Source organism: Silene latifolia, chromosome 8 (assembly GCF_048544455.1).
Source record: "Silene latifolia isolate original U9 population chromosome 8, ASM4854445v1, whole genome shotgun sequence".
In the NCBI taxonomy this organism is placed as follows: Eukaryota; Viridiplantae; Streptophyta; class Magnoliopsida; order Caryophyllales; family Caryophyllaceae; genus Silene; species Silene latifolia.
Genome location: NC_133533.1, coordinates 66,762,939 through 66,771,140, shown reverse-complemented (window position 1 = coordinate 66,771,140; position 8,202 = coordinate 66,762,939). Strand labels below are relative to the sequence as shown.

Genomic DNA, 8,202 nt, shown 5'->3' with positions numbered 1-8,202 from the left:
ACACAAAATCCACCTACAATGCCTAAATTTTCGTCACACTCTATACCCACCGAGGAGGATTTACCAAATGGTACTCCTACCCCACAACATCTTACCGGAAACTTTATTGCCAAGTCCGCCTTCATCCAACTAGTTGAGAGGAGCCAATTCGGGGGAATGCCTAGTGAGGACCCTCATTCTCATATGGAAACCTTTTGCGATTATTGTGAAGCTATCTCTCAAACGGGCGTGACTCAAGACCAAATAAGATGGGTCTTATTTCCTTTTTCGTTAATCGGCACCGCAAAGCAATGGTTGAAGGGCCTTGATAAGGCCACCCTTGGAATAGATTCTTGGAAGAAGCTAGCTCTAGCTTTCTACAAAAAATTCTACCCACCGGAAAAGACCAATATGCTAAGAGCTCAAATTACGGGTTTTAAGCAAAGGGATGAAGAATCTTTGTATGAAGCTTGGGAGCGGTTCAAAGGTATTTGTCGCTCATGTCCTCACCATGGACTTAGCGAATGGTTTTTAGTGCAACAATTTTGGAATGGTTTATATGAAGATTCAAGGAACATTCTCAATATGGGATCAAATGGAATGTTCACCGAAGTTGATGACAATCAAACATGGAACAAGATTGAGGAAATGGCGGTCCATAATTCACAATATAGTAGACCTCGCAAGGCTACTAGAGGAGGAAAGTATGAAGTGGACACCGTTACTCAATTAGGTGCTCAACTTAGTGCCCACATTGACACAATCAACTTGAAGTTTGAACAAGCTATGGCTAGACTTGAGGAAAACTCAAAATCATCGAAGCATCATGTCAATGCCATGACGGCATCCTCATCAATCCCAAGCGGGATATGTGAGAATTGTGGAACCTTGGGTCATGACTCAAGTGAGTGTAGGGGAACAACCGAACAAGTTAATGCTTTCCAAGCTTACAAAAGTGGTACCCCTTATTCAATTTTTTACAATGAAAACACCAAGTTCCATCCAAATCTCTCATACAAAAGCCAAAATGTCCAAAACCCTCAAACAACATACACTCCACCACCCATGAGAAATCAAAATCAAAGACCCTTTTACAATCAAAACCAAGGCTACCAAAATCAAAATCCATACAATCACCACAATGACCAAGGTTTTGATGTCCAAAAAGCGGTCCTCCAAATGCAAAAGAATCAACAAGAATTTTCACCCAAATGCAAAAAGATAGCCAAGCAAAAGACACCACCATCAACAACATTCTAGCTCACACCAAGATGTTGGAAACACAATTGACCCAACTAGCATCTTCGAGCTCACAAAGACAAAAGGGGCAATTACCACCTCAAAGTAATCCCCTAGACATGAAACGGTTAGTGCCATTCACTTGAGAAGTGGTACAAGATATGAAGCACCGAAGAAGCAAGTTGAGGATGAAGTTGTGAGAGCTAGTGAGAATGAAGTTGTGGTGCAAGAAGGGGAAATCATCAAAAGAAGAAAGTTCAAAGAAAAATGAAGACAAAGCCAAAGAAAAGGAGCCCATTGTGATTAGACTTCCTTTTCCAAGTCGTCAAGCCAAGCCCAAATTTGATGATCAACTTGGGAAGTTCATGGAGATTGTGAAGAACTTAGAAGTCTCAATTCCTTTCACGGAATTAATCAATCACGTTCCGGCCTATGCAAAGTACATGAAAGATATCCTCACAAAGAAGAAGTCGATCCGGAAACTTGAGACTATCGCCTTCACTAAGGTGAGTAGTGCAATACTTCAAGGGAGTTCACCTCCAAAGTTAAAGGATCCGGGAAGCTTCTCAATACCGTGTACCATTGGCGACACAACGATCAACAAAGCCTTATGTGATCTAGGGGCTAGTGTGAGTGTCATGCCGTACTCGGTAAGTAAAAGGTTGGGAATGGGAGAGCTTAAATGCACCAATATCACTCTTCAAATGGCCGATAGATCGACGAAGACACCATTAGGGATATGGGAAGATGTCCCCGTGCGAATTGGGAAGTTTTTCATCCCGGTGGACTTTGTCATTGTTGATATGGAGGAAGATTCCAACATTCCAATCATCTTAGGAAGACCTTTCCTACACACCGCGGGTGCGGTGATCGATGTGAAACATGGAGAGCTCACTCTAGAAGTGGGAGATGAAAGCATAACTTTTAATCTTGACAAAACCATGAGAGCTCCTCGTTTGCATGAGCCATGTTTCATGATTGACCATTATAGCCGAAAAGATGAAAAGAAGAAATCGGAACTCCAATGGAGGAAGAAAGTTGAAGATGCTCCATTCAAAGAGCAAGTGAATTGTGACAAGGAGAGCTTGCAAAGCTCATCAAAATCAACCAAGGAAGAAGATGATGGCCTCATTGGCCAAGAAAAGAAATTGGGAGAGTTGTCTCCATCTAAGCAAGAGATTTTCAATGATCAACTCAATGAAGTTTGTGGTCTTTGGGACGACAAATTTGAAGGGATCTTTAATCCCTACATTGGGCATGCCATCGATCATGATCAACAACAAGGGCCACGGTCTATTGAGGACCTCTACCATAACAATGAACAAGCTTTTGATTACTTCTTCAAGGTGTTGAGCAACATCAACAACACCTTGAACATGCCCCCTTGACATCTCATCAAAGATGAGAGTTTGGTGGAGTCCTCCCTAAACCACCACTTGTAAATATTTCTAACTCCCTAACTTACATTTAATTTTTGTATTGCATTTTTGTCATTTTTGGATTTATTTTTACTTTGATCAAAATAATTGTCATGTAAGAGAGAAGTGAGGGAGGGACTAATGATTTTAATTGATGTGTAGTGCTTTACCTTAGTGTGAGGATGGCAATTGCCTAGGCTATTCATGCCTTAGTAGTGCCCCCACAATGAAGAACACAAGATTTGAAAGAAAGAAAGAAAGAATGATAAGGGAATGCGTTGGTGCACGGATGGAACTGAATCCGTGTACACAAGGACCAATCCGAGCGGATTCTTGAGAATCCGCCCGTCTGCAGCAAATCCGAGCGTCCTGATAAGAAAACGCCCGTCTTGGGCTGAGCTGAAATTGTAAAAATTCTTGACTGTTGAAGAATCCGAGCGGATTTCTGGAAAGACGCCCGTCTCACGAAATCCGCCGTCTTGTGAACAATCCGCCCGTCTTGAAGCTGAAGAAAAACAAAGAAAAATCTCTGGACAAGAATCCGTCCGTCCTGCACGAAATCCGCCCGTCTCATCTCAGAAGAATCCGAGCGGATTCCCCAGAATCCGCCCGTCTTTAGGCGGGATTTTGAAATTTTTAAAGCTGTAGAATCCGCACGGATTGCGCCCAATCCGCACGGATTGTCCCTGCGTCCTAAAATTGTCGAATTCTTTAAATACCCACCCCACCTTCATTCATTCATTCATTCATTCATTCATAAACACTACCCATAACATCAAAACCCTCATCCTCTCCATCTCAAAAACAAAAACCCTCAACAAAACTCACCAAAATCAAATCAAACCATCTTTCAAATAACAAATCAATCACTCCATCTTCATTAACAATCAAAACCAAGAACAAAATCTTCACCTTTGAGTCGATTTTTGTTCTCATAAAGGCAAAGCCTTTCACCTTCAAAATCGATTTGGGCATTCTACAAATTGAAGATTTTTGATCTTTTTCTTGGTTAGTTCATCAAATGGCAAGAACAAAGGGAGCAACAAAGGGAGCAACAAAGGCACCAAAAGCAAAGGCTCTCTCTCAAAGGCAAAAAGCTCTACAAGCAAAGAAAGCTTTGGCAATGGTGGTATCAACACCAAACTTGGTAGTGCAACAACAACAACAAATTCCTATGGAAGCATCACCCTCTACTCCGGTAATTAATCAACTCTTGCATTATCCGGAGGTAACATTCATTTCCGATTCCCATAGAAATACATTTGTCAAGTTTGCTATGAAACAAATTCAATCCACCAAATTCATATGCCAAGATGCCTTAGAGAAGTTAGGTGTTCTTGAACAAACAAGAGTCTTTTTCAATGCCATGGGTTTGAAGAAATTGTTTGAAATGAAGGAAGTAACATACCCCTCCCTTGTCTTGGAATTCTTAAGTTCTTTAAAAGTGACAAAAGTTGAGAATAGGGAAAATATTGAGTTTCGTCTAGCTAACACTAGTAGACGCATTACCTTTCCTAATTGGGTGCAATTTTGGGTCTTAGCGATGAACATAAATTTTATAAGCAATATGGGAAGTATGACCCCGAGCCTCTTTGGGAGGCAATCTCCGGGAAGAAATTTGAAGATTTTAAAGCTTGTCGTGCTCTTTTGGTCCATCATCCGGGCATAAGAATATGGCACAAAGTTGTGGGAAATACCATAATTGCTAGGAAAGACACCAATCATTTCACGGGACTCGATTTTATTCTCCTTGAATCAACTTTGAATATTGGAAGAATTCACACCAAGCCTTACAATTCTTTGAGGCTATTGGTTGATAGATGGCTCCATGTAGATAGTGGGAAGAAGGGTCAAACCGTTATTGTTAATGGCGGCCTTGTCACGGTCCTAGCCAAGCACTTTGATCCTAATTTCAATAAGGATAGCAAGTACAAGGCTAAGGATGGTGGCCATCTTATTGATATGTCCATCTTGATTAACAAGTTTAAGTGGGTTGCTCACAATCCCCTTGATACCAAGTATGGGTGGCTTACTAGTGAGGCTCGATCATTCACTTTACCCGCAAAGATTTGCCGTCTTAGTGTCCACCGGACCAACTATTTACTTCCCCTATCCGAAGAAGCCGAGTACATCATTCAACAACAAAAGGGTGATCATGAAACTCCCTCCTCTTCCATTGTTATACCGCCTTACCCCTTTGTGTATGAAGAGTTCAAACCGCAAGGAGTTGAAATTGGAAAAGACTATGTCACTCTTCTTATGCAAGCCATGCACAAGCAAGCTTATGAAGATCGGAAGAATGCATATTTGGCTCAATATCCTCCCCTCCTACATCTAGCTAGGCAAGGACTCCTTGATCCATCTTGTCCTTTGCCTAGTTGGGCGGATAGAGAAGCCTTATTTCCGGGTGCATCAAGGGACGTGGTAGAAGACAATGAGGTTGTTGGAAATGATGAGGAAATTGATGATAATATTGAGGAAGAAGCAAGTGAAGATGAAGAAAGAGATGGTGAAGATAATGATGAGCAAGATGATGGAGAAAGTGATGAAGAAAGTGCCAAGGAAAGTGGCAATGTGACCGCTTCTCATGGGGGAAGTGGTGATGATAATAGCATGATGGAAGACTAGCCTTGGAGACTCCTACACTCCCATGGTTTGTCTATATCTCTTTGTATTTTATTTCATTTTGATCATTGTTGGTTTAGTCCTAGCAACACCAAAGGACTCACACCTCGGTTCCTTTGAGGTGTTCTTTCTTTATTGTTCCCATTTTTGAAAATCCAAAATGACAATCTAGTTTCATGCATAGCATAGTGTGTGCATGAACTCCCCCATGCTTTGACATTAGCAATAGTGTCTTATTTGGTTTGGGGAAGTTAATGCATACACAACGGGAGGTAATCTAAATTATCCTCTCCGTCATAACAAAAACCATGCATCATGTAGTATAGCTTAGTGTAGAATTGCATTTAGTATAGAAATCATGCATCATCTTTACATAATTTCCATCATTTTGGCCATTGAGGACAATGCCCATATTAGTGTGGGGATGGGAATTCTAACACTAACTTTTATTCAAAAACCATAAAAATTGAAAAATTTCAAAAATCATAAAAATTTGAAAAATTGAAAATCCAAAAACAAGTTCATTTCCTTTGTATATATTGTCTTGTATATTTTGTGTTTGTTTATCCTTGTTCACTTTGATTGACTACGCCACATCCGAGACATGAGGATATTGAAGACCGCATGGTATGATCTTTCCAATCTCCTTTTTCCTCTTTATGTTAATGACTATGTGGCTTTATTTTGATTGATGCGGTAAAACAATGTGAACTTAGGACTTGCATTTAGTTTATTTGGCATATTAGTTGGTAGAATCATTTGCATTAGGATGTATATGCTAGTTGCATCATGGCATGTAGTTGCATGTTAGAAAATTTTGCGAAACCGTCTATTTGGGAAGCTTGACAAGTGTATATAGGCCCTAGTAGATGCTTTTTATTCTTAAGACTTTGCTTGTTAGAATACTTGTAAAACACCCTAGGACGTGTCATGCTAGTATCCTTTGACCCATGGTTTAAGGCCTAGTCAAGAGTACCTTGTGGTGTGATAACTCCTTGGCTACCGTTTATTCCAAGGTGACCCTTGAAACCATGCATACTTCCATCATTCATCCATATTCTACCATACATTTTTGTCATCAAAGGGAATGGGCACAAAAAGAAATCAATTTGAGTTCAATGAAATGAAAAGTGAAAGAAAGTTTGCAAAATGCATCAAAAGAAAAGAGGAGCAAAAATAGACTCCTAAAGCTTCAAATACAAGGCACCCTCGTTACTAATTGGGGTGACTTTGAAAATGTTCAAAAAGAAATTCAAAAAGTTGTCAAGTATTGAAAAGCCAAAAATCAAAAAGAAATGGCAAAGAAAGTGTTCTCAAATGTCAAATGCCAATGAAATTGGGGGGAAAACAAAAATGAAAGCAAACTCCCAAAGTGAAACTCAAATATCTATCGATCCCTTTATCCATTATATCCATTTTTGTGCATGGTAGAGAGGGGACGACCCTTCTTCTTGTCTAGGTAAGAGGGGGAATTCCGCGATCCTCCAGTGTTTCTAACACCATAGGGAGTCTACTCTTGACAAAAGCATTTAACGATTGAGGACAAAGGTAACCTAGCTTGACACATTTTGGAGGTGATTTATTGGTATCCTTCTAGGCTTAGTAGTTTGAACAAATTGCATCTATGAAGGATTATGTACCCTTGAATTGCTTCCCTTGTAGATAATTTCCGCCACTTAGATGAGGAAAGTGGCTATTCTTTTTGTAGATGCATCCATTATGTGATTTTGTGTGCTTAAAGTTTGGATGTGTCGCCATTTTGGCAAGACCCACCTTGCCTTGCAAGAAGGCATCCTACCTCATGGTTGTCTTGTTGTGAGTTGAAGGGGCGGAGTGAGACCCGCTAATTGTCTCATATCGGCTATTATTATTAGGTTAGGTTAGTATTGGTCCTAGTCTTTGTCACCTCTTTACTCGGGACGAGCAAAGGTTCGGTTTGGGGATATTTGATGTGACCATAATTGGCGCATATTTAGCCCCCGAATTACCATTGTTTCCATGCTTTTTAGTGCCTATTTGGGTCATTTCTTATCTTTAGTTCTTTGTTTTGCATATTCTTTGAGATTTTGATCCCTTGGTAGGAAAGGAGTAAGAATCTTGCATTCTCATGGCAAAACAAGGCTAAATTGATCATATTCAATGACCAAGCATCAAGGAGAGACAAGACTAGAAGGCCTTTGTACATAGCATAGTAGAAGAGCATTGTTGAGAAAAGGATCCTTGAGGCCCCAAGGAAATCCCCAAGGAATTCATGAAGAAAAGGGAAGAAAAGAAGAAGAAAAGATGCTGACAAACAATCCGAACGGATTGTACACAATCCGTCCGTCCGTCCAAGCCCAATCCGAGCGTCCCGCAAAGGAATCCGCTCGGATTCCCCCTCGCCAATCCGAGCGTCTTGCCCAAGAATCCGCTCGGATTCCTAAGCCCAGATCCGGCCGTCCCGACTCCCATCCGCACGGATTGCAGCACAGCACGTTTTCATTCTTCTAGCAACGATAAGAGAAGCCCTTCTCTCGGAGAATCCCGGAGTCTCCTTGCTCAACTTAAAAAGTGTAATTACTAGTTTAGCCCTTAGTTAACCCTAATGCATCCTCCCTAATTTTCACTATAAATACCCCATTAGTCTAATTAGAGGAGCATGTTCTTCTTATCAATAATTAGTGTAGTTAATATCAATCAAATCTCTCTTCAATATTGTAATCAAATATTAATCAAGTTTTAATCCAAGTTTTAGTTCTTTAATCTCTCTCTTGTTCTTACTTTATTTTGGGTAATTGAAGATTATTTGGGTTATTATTGGGAGATTGACAACCTCTCAATCTAGGATTCAAGTACTTCTATTATTCTTGCTTTATTATTGGAATCATTAGTAGGTATAATCTCTTAATCCCTTTTTAATTATTGCTAATTACTTTCATTTATTCATCATGTTTCATTATGT

At 40.2% G+C, this 8,202-nt stretch overlaps 1 non-coding gene across 1 annotated transcript; it reads right to left on the bottom strand.

Annotated features, from left to right (window-relative positions):
- Nucleotides 1-390: 390 nt before the first annotated feature.
- Nucleotides 391-497, bottom strand: LOC141597574 (small nucleolar RNA R71). The gene has a single exon (XR_012522803.1). It is a non-coding gene; the product is annotated as a small nucleolar RNA R71 (small nucleolar RNA).
- Nucleotides 498-8,202: the final 7,705 nt, after the last annotated feature.